This window comes from Macadamia integrifolia, chromosome 11, assembly GCF_013358625.1.
Source record: "Macadamia integrifolia cultivar HAES 741 chromosome 11, SCU_Mint_v3, whole genome shotgun sequence".
In the NCBI taxonomy this organism is placed as follows: Eukaryota; Viridiplantae; Streptophyta; class Magnoliopsida; order Proteales; family Proteaceae; genus Macadamia; species Macadamia integrifolia.
In genome coordinates this window covers 16,794,833-16,804,693 of record NC_056567.1, presented here as the reverse complement: position 1 = coordinate 16,804,693, position 9,861 = coordinate 16,794,833, and the positions used below count along the sequence as shown (strand labels likewise).

Below are 9,861 nucleotides of genomic sequence, written 5' to 3'. Positions count from 1 at the left end.
AGTGCACACGGCTTGGGCACTCCCGTCTCTTCTGGCACTGGCTCGGACTTGTTGGGCCAACCGGTGTTTAAGGTCACCCGTGCCATCATAGCCCATAAGGAACCCGCTCTAATTTCCTCTGGCTCGGTTCCTGCATGGTTAAACCGGGTTTAAGAAGCGGGGTATTACAGCCCACCTGTCTGACCCACCCGTGTGGCCCCGAGGGTGATCCTTATGTCTGATTGAACCCAAATCGGACGTGTGACCTTATTTTGATGTTATAAACACGATTTCGTCATTGGATTTCATTAATTTTGATCCTAAAATGGTGAAGTACTAACCCCGCTCAATTATGTTAGGTTCACCAAATCCTACCCGATTCGCACCGGATCTCCCCGATCTCCCCGTACCGAACGGGAATCCTTGTACACTATAAGTAAGTGGGGAGAGGACGTTTGGCCTTATTTCAAGGCATTGTTTGGCATTCATTTAATTATATCTAGTCTAGTCATACCATCATGAATATGCTATGTATATTATTCATTCCACACATGTATGTGCATATGTGCTATGTTTACTTTCCAAATGCCAATTGAATGAGATGTTTATATGTTGAATGTGGACATCATTGTGCTTGTTGCATTGATAGACTAGATGCCGTAGTCGGCTTGGAGACGAGTGCATTGGTGGCCCGTGGAATGGGACACGGAGGCACTATGCAATCGTACTATTGTCATATAGGAGCATGCGGTATTAGGATTTTCACCGTCCCGTGCTACGACCCTTCCCAACAGGGGTTAAGGTGTTGGGTTATTATTTGGGGGGAAGCAGTGGTCGCGGTTGTCGGGTCACTGTGGCGGTTAGACATAACGCCTGGCGGGTCATGTAGGACAGCCGGCAACCCCGGTGATACATTCAAGAGGGCCAATCGTGCTGCTTTTAAATTGCCGGAGTCAACACCTTTATTTTCAGTCATTTACATTTCTGTTGAGAGCCGGTGGACGGTATTGTCTTTATTTTCTGAGTACTCACGGTGGGCCTTCTCCGACAGCCCTATGGGCGTATCGCGGGAGGGAGTTCGTGACTCGTACCCGGAGTATACGCGCACTGTGGTTGTAGTAGCACTAAAACCAAGGACTTAGTAATGTTGCTTAGGTGGATGTGATTTAAAATGTATAGCATGGCATGTAGTGCATATGATGTGTTGTGATGTGTGGACTGCTGTGTGGTCCATCTTTCTACTTACTGAGCTAGTGAGCTCATCCCACATGTGCACCCCCCTTTTTTAGATGATTTTACAGGTCATACATCTGAGGAGCATGGGGTGGGTCCCACAGTCGAGTTTCCTGAAGAGGACTGGTGGACCCCTGAGGAGTTAGAGCACGGCGCTGACTGCTCGTGCGAGAGCTGTGCTGCGGGACAACAGTTCTGAGGCCGAGCTGAGCTCCACCTTTGAGGCCATGCTGAGCTCCACTTCTGAGGCCGAGCTGAGCTCTTCTATGTGATGCCGAGCTGGGCTCAACCCTTGATGCCGAGCTGAGCTCTAGCCTTGAAACCGAGCCGAGCTGTGCACTCTGATTGTTTTGATGATTTCCTGTATATACTTGATATATGAATTGTACTTTTATTGTGTAATTATCATGCCTTCGGGCCCACATGTATATAATTATTGTATCACAATTCGGGTATCAAGTATATGGGATTTATTCATAGGTAAAACTTAGTCTTCCGCTGATCTGATGAACTTATATTAGTTGTGCATATGCTGTGGTGGAATACAGTATCTGATGATCCTGGCAGGTTTGGGTTAACCGATGTTAACTCGGTCTCCGCTCCAGTTCAGTGTGAACGGGGTGTGACACACTGTGTCGCCAGTTCAAATCGGTAGGTTTTTCGAGTTGAACCGGTGATGACTCGCCGCTTTTTTTTTTTTTTTTTTTTTTTTAAATTTTTTTTCTCTCTCCTCCGGTAGCCGGTTTTTGGTGGCACGTACTGGCGTATCCGGAGGTTTTTGGTGACTTTCGTCATACCGCCACGACCGTCTTCTCGTGATCTACAACTTTTATGAAGAAAATTTTCTCATACAGGATCTTTAAGTGATGGTAAAATTACGATTTTTATGATTTTCATGATTTTTAATCAAATCAGGTTTTAAGTAACAATCAAAATCCTCATGTATAAGAAAAATTCAATCGATTCTTGTCCCATGTGGTATGCTCTGATACCACTTGTTAGAACTCCCTATGGGTTTGAGTTTGAAACCCTATTGAGGAAACCACACAGGAAAAACAAGAACACGAATCTATGTAAAATTATGGAGGATCGATTCGTACCTTTCACCTAGTATGCTGAAGATGATTGATGTTGGTCACTCCCACTTTCGCTCTCTTGGCTTGGCGATGGATCTTCTATAGCCCCTTAAACCTCCTTGGTTCTCTCACTTTAGTGGTAAAGTGGGGAAGAGTGAATAATGGCTGTAGGGACCCAAAACCTAGTATTTATAATACTATCCTGCACTCAAAACCCTAAACCACAATGGGTTGAGCCAGCATATCCCTAAGCTTGAGAGTGGACCGAACCGGTTCATGCAATTTGACTCTCACCCATTTAATCAACCCGAATAATTAATTTAGCCCATAAATCCAACAATTAAAACACTGCCATGCTCTTCCTATCGATCTCTGTCGCTGCAGCTGCTGATCCTATCTGTCTTTGTTGCGGCACATTCTGTCACAATTCCACCACTGCAACCAGTCACTGCAACCATTCCCCTACTTTCTTTGATATCTATAGATTGTCCGTATCTATGCTCTGCAAGCCTAGTTATTCAAATTTTCCCCTTCCTCTACCTCTCTTCTTTTCTTTATAGACTTTGTCTTCATAGCTATCTCTACTGTATTGTCCTATATGCTTCTCATTCAACGATTGTTCGCTGCAAAAATATCTAAAAGCCTCTCTTTCTTCTTTTCTTTATAGTATTTATCTTCATAGCTATATATACTGTACTATGCTATTTGGTTCTCATTCAAGAATTCCTCTTTGCAAAAGTATCTAAAAACGTAATTGCCTTAGGCAAACTGAGTTTAAGCAGAACTTGGGACCGTCGTAATGATAAAGAATCACAGGCATGTGGTTTCATTAGGCATTCCCATATATGGGTAGCAGGCTAGTTCCTGCTTACAAATAGTTATGTGGTAATGGCATGTGTGGAGTTGTGGGAATAAAATAATGTCATACATAGATTCAGCTTAGAGTTATCACTGTAAAGCCCCGGCCTCATTAACCTTCCCCACTGTGGCCCCATACATTGTCGGGTCTGCTCTAATACCATTTTAATGCCCTAGCCCCATTAATCTTGCACAACATTATCCTCTTTGGCCCATGGGCCTCATGGCTTTAAAATGCGTTGTGCTATGTTAAAGATGCTAGAGATTATTAACTATCCCAGTATTCTCTCCCTAGGATATGTGAGACTAAAGTTTGCACACCCTCACCGATCTCCCTAACCTCCTGGTACTTGTCGTATTCTTGGTGGGAATGCCTCACCGATCTCCCAGGCAGATCCAGTACTTGCCATATTCTTGGGTCTCACAATTACTACTATATGCCACTGTGGCTAATACAAAACCACTGATTTCTCCTATTTGATGTATTTAGATAAAAATAGATAAATAAACAAAAGAAAGCCACAATACATTTGAACAGGAACTAGTGGCAAAAAATATTTCGACAAGAATAGCAAGCATATTTATATAGGCAAGGGTTCACACATTGCTAATGTGGAGGAAATCTCTCATGCCACACCAAATAATATAGGGTAATTGATTATTAAATAGAGGCCCACAATTTCAAGGAGGAGAGAGAGTGTTAATTATATAAGAGGGAATTGGAAAGAATCCCCACTCTCTTGGTTGTTCAATCAAGAGGTGGTGGATTAAGGCAACCTGAGAGGAGATGAATTGGGTAAGAAAAAATAAATGCAAACTAAAACTTAGGGCTCATTTAATTATGCTTTTAGAAATGGTTTTTCTGTTTTTCTATGCTCAGAAACAGAAAAACATCATTTTTTCTGTTTTAATTTTTTTGTTCTGCTTCACCTATTTATGATATAAAAATAAAATTTATATCTACTTTTGTTCCCAGAAACAGGAATGGAGAAATACCTATTAGTTACTTTTCTGTTTCTTGAAACAAGGTGAGGGGGAAAAATCGTGAAATCCTGAGTCCCGACGCCCTACCCTCTCCTATCTCCCTACAGCTCTCCACAAGCTACAACTCTCCACAAAGCTCGGTGACCATGTCTGCTCTCTTGCGAAGCTCCGGCGATCGTCTCTGCTCTCTCTCGAAACTCAGCATTCTCTGCTCTCTTGCGAAGGTCGACGTTCTCTGCTCTCTCTCTCTCTGTCTCTCGTCAAGCAACGGAGATTTGCAGCGACAAGTATGATCGTCAAGCTCAGGTATCATTTCAAGCACTAATTCACATATCTGATTTAATCTCTATAACGTGGGAATTTGGGGGTTATCTTGTTGATATCTGATGGGTAATCTCTGGCTCTAATTTCTGATTCCTTCTAATCTGTGTGGATTTGAGGGTTGTCTTGTTGATCTCTGATGGATTTAAGTTCTCTGTTTGCTATTACTGTTGCTGATGCTATTGTTGTTCTTCCCTAATTCTTCGTTGGTCGAGATATTGAAGGTTTTCTTTTCTTCCTGAATATTATTATTACTATAATGTCTCTGGATCAATTTGTAGATTGTAATGGTTGGTGGGTTACTTGATATTTTGTGGTCTTAGAATCGAGGCGAGACTTGATTACCTAATTCCAGACTGATTGCAATTCTCACCATGGCCTAGCCGAACCATTAGGCCTTACCAGCAGGACCAAGCACTCCAACTGTTTGTGCTAGGGCCTAGCCGAAGCTTGATGTGTTTCATTTCCTTTGATTTCCATAATCCTCTCTTTTTCAATTAATTCCTTGCCAAACGGCAATGACCTAAGGTCAAGCTCTTTACGGAAAGGGTAAGTGGCGTAGGGTGGCATGCACCGTGTGGTACTGCTACTGTTACTCTGGAGGAGTTCTCTAGATCTACTATCCATTCTCCTGATTCATCTCAATTCAGAGCTCCACCAAACCTCTTCAGATCAAAGATTTGAGAGACTTTGCTTCACCCATGCAAGCTGACTTTGAGATTCATGACTCCTACTTACTCACTTTAGCCTTGCTTATAAGCTATGGCTGAAGCAATTTAGGTCACTTTAGCCTTGCTTATAAGCACAACCAGGACAACCATTCCCCATAGCCTAGGTACTCTCTTTATTTACATCCAGGATAGACTTCCACAAGATTCTGCACTATTTATATCCACAAGATTTATGACATGGGTTTGGAAAATTTGTAACAGGTTTTGCTTGTTTGATGTGCAGGAAATGATCACAGAATATGTGATACTACAAGTATTCCTAATTAGAGACACGACTAGGATTGTAGCTACCATTATTAAATAATCATCTCTTGGTCCTCAAGACTATCAGACCACTCAATATTCATCACTATTCTTTGTATACTATGAGAACCTGTTAAGGATCTGAAGTGTAGGCTAGCATTGATTTTCTGTGTTTGGTTTTGTTGGACTCAGATACAACTTTGAGGTAGTAGTATTATGCTTACCATTGCTTGTACTCTTCATTTATGACTCTACTGTTCAATATATGTCAAGAAACACTACAATTTCTATTTTATTTTGTGGGTTCTTGTTAAATAGTTGCCATAGGGAGGTAGTGTATGATAGACCTGAACCAAGGGTTTTACTGTTTTAACTAGTTGAAGAGTTGGCACTATTTTAACTAGTTGGAGAGTTGGTACTGTTGAAAATTTTAATCTACGTACACTATGCACAGGGCTCCCACATGTGGGAGGTCCAGGGATGAGAACTACGCAGCCTTACCCCGAGAATGTCAAGAGGCTGTTTTGACCGCTTGACCACCCGGTTGGAACATTCGTACCTTTTGTCTGAATTACTAAAAAATGTGCTAACATATGCTACTGCATTTCTCCAAAAGAATGGCTTAAGCCCATATTGAATGGTTCTAATGAAGTCTAAAACTGTACCGGAATTACTAGAAGGAATTTAGACTGAACAGGATCATAAGACAAAACAATGGAAATATTAGATAGCAGGTTAGGGATATTAGAGCAGCACAGAATGCAGGTCAAGTGCTGCATATATAGGACCTGTGGAACAATTCTGCAGAATTTATGAGAAACAGAATCAGTTTTTGTCCTTTACAAGCTAGCACAGTAGAGTCACAGAATAAGGAAAGAAATCAGAATATAGAGAAACCTGGGAACTCAGAACAGAATAGTAAGAGCATACCCAAACTCTAGTAGATGGCTTTATTACAGTAGCAGATTCAACCTGCAGAAATTGACATATCTTTGCAGCCTTAAAAATCTACCATATGGTACTTTAATTAGTTTAATCCGAAATTTTGTGTACAAATTATCTGACCACATGATTTTTGGCTGCAAACTCTAAGTGGTTAGAACTTCCACATCATCTATTTGCTAGCTGGATGGTTGGTGGTACATGAGAAAATCATCTAAGATGGTATATGATTAGCTACAAAATTTGACGAGTATGCGATCCAAATTAAGGGTATATTGTAAGCATTTTGGAAGCGCTATCAACCATGAAAAACATAAATGGAGGAATTTCAAGCTTGGCAGCCATCCTTTAAAATATGAATACATTGACAGATGCCAAAAGTAGTTCATATCACTTCAATGTGACCTGCAATTCAGTACACACCACATAGCATATTTAGTTTGGCCTATTCCAATAACCCTTCTGTTTAATAATCATCTTTAAAAATGAAAAATGCATGAAAAGTAAAAACAAGTTACATTCTGAAGAAAATTTGTACCCAGGGGATGTGCATGACCTTGTAATTTTCTTTTCCTGCAGTTGACAGAACATGGCATCACATTTCATCTCATACGAGTTGGGATAAAGGGAGAAACTGTATTAGTGGGATGTGTTTAATCTTGTAATTCTCTTTGCCTCCATCAAAGATCTGGGTGCAAGGGAATCACCTTCAGTTCTTTTAGAGTGGTGACATATTGCAATCCTTGTGGAAGACTCATCAACTATGGACAATCAGGCAGATCACAGATTTCTCACTATTGTGATGAATACATACTGAAAATTTGATTAGTTTTTCATGCAGGAAGCAGCAGTAGATTAGTTTTTAATTGTTATGACCCCCGTATTCATACATTTACAACTCTATGGCCCGCATAAAAACTCTATGGCCTGCATATGATGCTGGTGCACATAGATGTTTTTCTTGAAAATAATAGATCCATAAAACTAAAAAGGGAAAAGGGAAGGAGTCCAAGAAAATAATATACTAGAGGAAAGAAAATGAGGTTCATGTATATAAACTATTTAATTTGTTTGTCATGTCCTTGACTCCATGTTAAGATTATATTTTCTATTATTGTGAATTCATCTATTTTGGTGAGTTATTTTGTAGTAGTTACCTTTTATATTTGTTGCAAGAAATAGGATTCTTGCTGATATTTTGTTTCCATTTATTGCTATTGTTTCACTCACTTTGGAAATTTTGGTTATTTCTTTTGAGAGATTTCCTTTTGTCATTGTTGAATGCCAGTATGTGAATGTTCAATATGCATATCCGATTGTGAGCTGATGATTCTTGACTTTAACATGATTAATGTTTCTTTTATGTAGACAATATGTCATATAGTGGAAACCCTACTCCCGCTCCAACCACAACCACAACCACAACCACAATCCTTTGGAATGCTTCTGAATTGAACATATTCATCAACTTAATGATTGATAATGTAAGAAATGGTTAGAAGTCCAACTCCACATTCAGTAAGGTTGGGTGGAATAACATTAAAGCAGGATTAGAAGCAACTTTCCAACGTCCATTTTGAAAAGAGCAGTTGCGTAATAAAATGAATAAGCTATGAGGTGACTATAATAGTTTTAGGCAGTTGCTCGAAACTACGGGATTTGGATGGGATTCAAATACCAGGACTGCTACAGCTACAGATTCTGTTTGGGAAAATGCTATAAAGGTAATCCATTCCTTGAAGCAATAGTCAATGGATAAATATATTTTTTTTTTTTTTGCCAACAGTGTATAATATCGATTATTTTGGATTATAGGAAAATCCAAATTGGACCAAATTCCGAAAGAGTGGACTTCCATGGTGGCCAAAGTTGTTAGAGGTCTTCTCAGACTCAAGTGCTCGAGGAGATAGAGGAGTATCTCAACATACTACTGGGAAGCAAAAGTCCATTGACATTGATCTTGGTTGTGAGGATGAGAATGATACACATAATTCCTCTAAATATTTAGTAGGTCTGGATGATATAGAGCCTACAGATGTTGACAAAGTGGTCAGTCATTCTACAACAAAGCGGAAGCGTGATAGAACTGCCATAGACTGAAGGAAGAAGAGTACAACAAAATTCATTACCAAATTTACACATGACTTTAGCTCATATGTGGCCTAAAAAATGGAACGAGGGGGTAGTAGTACTCCCACTTCCAGAATAGTTCTTCCAACTGTCAATAATCAAGTGGATGGAATGTACAGCATCAAAGCATGTCAGGTATTGTTGGACAACATGACCGAGTTAACAGAAGAGATGTGGGTGAAGGCTCAACAAAAGATACACAAGAGTGTTGCTTGGAGAATATCATTTGTAGAAGTTGTTGCTGAAAAAAGGATGTGGATGATTAGAGCATTGAAGTAGGATTTGGGAGTTTCTTGAAAACAATAGGTTTCTTTTTAAATTTGAAGATGACATGGATATTTGTTTGTTTGATTTTGATTGATGGTTTGATTTAAAAGTAAGATAGGGGAATTTCTTTGAGGATGACATGGATATTTCTTTGTTTATTGATTTTGATGGATATTTTGATTTAAAAGTAGGATATGAGAGTTTATTTGAGGATGATATGGATATTTGTTTGTTTGATTGATTTTGATGGATGATTTGATTTAAAAGTTGGATATGGGAGTTTCTTCTATATATTGATTTGTTTACATGATTTTTTAAGGATGACATGGATATTTGTTATTGCCTTATTGATGAATGCATTTTTTCAGTTCTTATTATGTAGTATTTTGATACTCATATTCATTTATATACAGGTATGGCAATGAATCCTACCAATTTTAAAGATGATTCATCCAGTGATAATGACATCATCCTATATACATTCTAAACGTTTTTAGATTACCTTCGGATTAGAGAACCATGTATGGATAGTAACTACACAAGAGCTGTCATGGTCGCAGAGACATTGAATGGGCATTCAAATCTATGCTACATTGAATTTAGAGTTGAGAGACATGTCTTCCTCAATCTAAATGATATGATGATACATAGAGGATGGTTAGATGATAGTTGTCATATACGGATAGATGAACAACTTGCAATTTTTATTGTAATAGTAGCGCATGAAAGCAGTACTAGACAAGTTGCAAAGAAATTTCAACGATCTGGACAGACAATTAGTGTTGTATTTTAAAAAGTCTTGCACGCTATGGTTCAACTAGCGAATGAAACAATCAGACCACCTAATTTTGATGTGGTCCCCTCAGAGATTCAACATAACCCAAAGTTTAGCCCTTTCTTCCAGGTAATCTTTTATGATTTATGCTAAGTGCAAATACTATCAATTACTAGTTAATGAATGAATTCTAATAGATATCCACATTGTGTTTCATTTAGGATTGCATTAGTGCTATTGATGGCACTCATATTAGCACCATAGTACCCAGATCAGAGCAAACCCGATACAAAAATCGGAAGGCATTGATCACATAAAATGT

The 9,861-nt window shown here is 39.2% G+C and overlaps 1 long non-coding RNA gene across 1 annotated transcript; it reads left to right on the top strand.

The window, feature by feature from the left end:
- Nucleotides 1-4,143: 4,143 nt before the first annotated feature.
- On the top strand, nt 4,144-8,797 carry LOC122092724. The gene is made up of 2 exons (XR_006144273.1): nt 4,144-4,436; nt 6,947-8,797. It is a non-coding gene; the product is annotated as an uncharacterized LOC122092724 (long non-coding RNA).
- Nucleotides 8,798-9,861: the final 1,064 nt, after the last annotated feature.